This window comes from Frankliniella occidentalis, unplaced genomic scaffold (genome assembly GCF_000697945.3).
Source record: "Frankliniella occidentalis isolate FOCC.00 unplaced genomic scaffold, Focc_3.1 Scaffold9, whole genome shotgun sequence".
Lineage (NCBI taxonomy): Eukaryota > Metazoa > Arthropoda > Insecta > Thysanoptera > Thripidae > Frankliniella > Frankliniella occidentalis.
In genome coordinates, this window is record NW_026267139.1 from 3079323 (window position 1) to 3081511 (window position 2189).

Below are 2189 nucleotides of genomic sequence, written 5' to 3' on the forward strand. Positions count from 1 at the left end.
GGGGGTGAGGGGGGTGATCGACCACACACGCGCCAGCGCAGCGAGCTTGCGAGCGCTCTCTCGGGGGCAAGGGTTGACGAAGCAAGGGAAGGGGTAATACTTGTGGCGGGACGCTCGATTTGGCACCGGCACCGTACACACACACACACGCTTACACATGTGAGGAAAGAGAAAAAAAAACGGAGGGGTTGAAAGGGTAAAGCATCACATATAAAAAAAAATACCACCACCACACACTATTCTATCGGTCTAATAGTCAATGGAGAGAAAAATATCTCTTCCTCACTTGTTTGCCGATGTAATTGGCGACTGATCGTCGTCGTCGTCGTCGTCGACGTGGTTGGTTAGGAGGTATACAAGGGGGGAGGGGAAGGGATATAGGGTCAAGCTGAATGGCCAGTTTGTGATACAGACGTCACACACACACACACACACACACATCCGCACCGGAAGGGGAGGGAAGGGTTAACCGCGCTGTCGTGGCGTGGCGTGTCCAGCGCCGCCGCGGAAACGTTTCACATCTCACTTACTCCCTGACCACTGTTAAAAACATCGTCGTAAGTTTACAAAATTCTTGAAAACTCGAATTATAATTTAAGTTGTAAAATTTACAAGAGCACATTTTTAACTCGCCAATGGATTTTACGTCGATACGTCCTGCATATATTTTTTTTATGATTACAAATTGTAATTTTACAACTTTGCGCGGTGAAAGACAAGTGTTAAAATTTCTAAAAATTTCCTCTGTATTCTGCCCCCTGTGATTGAACGCTACTTAAATTTATCTCTCTCTTCTTTTTTCGTCTGCTGGTAAATTAAATAGAACGTGTTTTTGTTTGTTTCGTTATTTTTTAATTTTTTTGCCGTGCGTTTGCCCTTGTTGCCTTTCCCCTAATCGGTCTCATTTTCCTTTTCGAAGTAGTGCAGAGCGGGACGGCCGGGGCCGGGGCCGCCGGGGCGGGGTTGCGCCGCGGGTGGGACGGAGACGGATGGCACTGCCCAGCCCATCGCCGCGGGCGGGGCGCAGCGCAAAAGCGGCGAGCACGGCGAGTGCGAGAGAGAAGGTGGTGGTGGTGGTCGTGGTGCAGGTCAAACCTTACGAGGGGAGGGGAGGGGAAGAGGAAGAATCGTATCGGGCGGGGGTCTTTTGTGTCGCGTGAAGGCCAAAGTGGGGTCTCTATGCAGAGCAGAAGTTGTAGTGAATGCGGCCGGCGCATCGCGGCGGCAGCAGCGGGGGTGCGACCCGGCGGCGGGGCGGGGCGGGGCGGAGCTGGGTGCACGGACTGAAGTATGTATGCGCACACCATGCGCACTGCTGCCTGCCAGTTCAAGTGTGCGGCGCAATGGGGGCGTTTCGCGGAAACGGAAACGCGGGTCAATGGGTAGGGTACGCGCGGGAGCGCACGGAGTGGATATTGGACCCGCTAGTGCCCCTGGAAATGCTGCTAACCGCGCGTGTTCAGATAAAAGTAAATCAAATAAAAACCCAGCGAATTTTGCTCAAAATTTTGCCAACAATGGCCATTTTTTTTTGTTCTTTTCTTGTGTTTTTTAAGTTTGAGTGTTTTTTTTAATGGTTGGTTGTATTTAGATCTTAATAGTCAGCAGCATTTCCGAATTATAACCTCCAATTTCAAGCTATTATGTATTTATGTTCAGCATATGTGTGTTTCTGAACAAACATTCACGTTTGCGGCGCCAATTCATGAAAAGGCGCTACAGTGCCGTCCGTTCCGTTTCTTTGAAAGGCGATATGACCGAGAGACGCACTTGCAGGCGTGCAACTGCTCAGCATGATGAACACGACAACTGTTGCTCCAGTTCGTCGCCCCGGGCGGGGTCCCCGCTGCACCACAGTGTTATGTCATTGTTTCGCATAACCCCCACCAATAGCAGCAAAGCAAAGCGTCACTGACCCCCATAAATCTCTCTCTCTCTCTTCTCGCCCAGGACGGAAATAAACAGATTCAGGTCTTTTCCAAAAGGCGTGGTGGTGTGTCGTGGCGCGGCGCGGTCCGACCGAGGTGAACGCATTTATTTCGCAAAGTGCAAAGTTATAGTGAGGCCAGCAGGCAAAGCAAATGCACCGGGCGCAGTCATGCAGAGGGGGGAGGAGCCGGTACAATGCGCATTCATCGCAAACGAAATGGGAGCAGCACAGCGCAAGCTATGGTGCCCCCCCCTCCCCC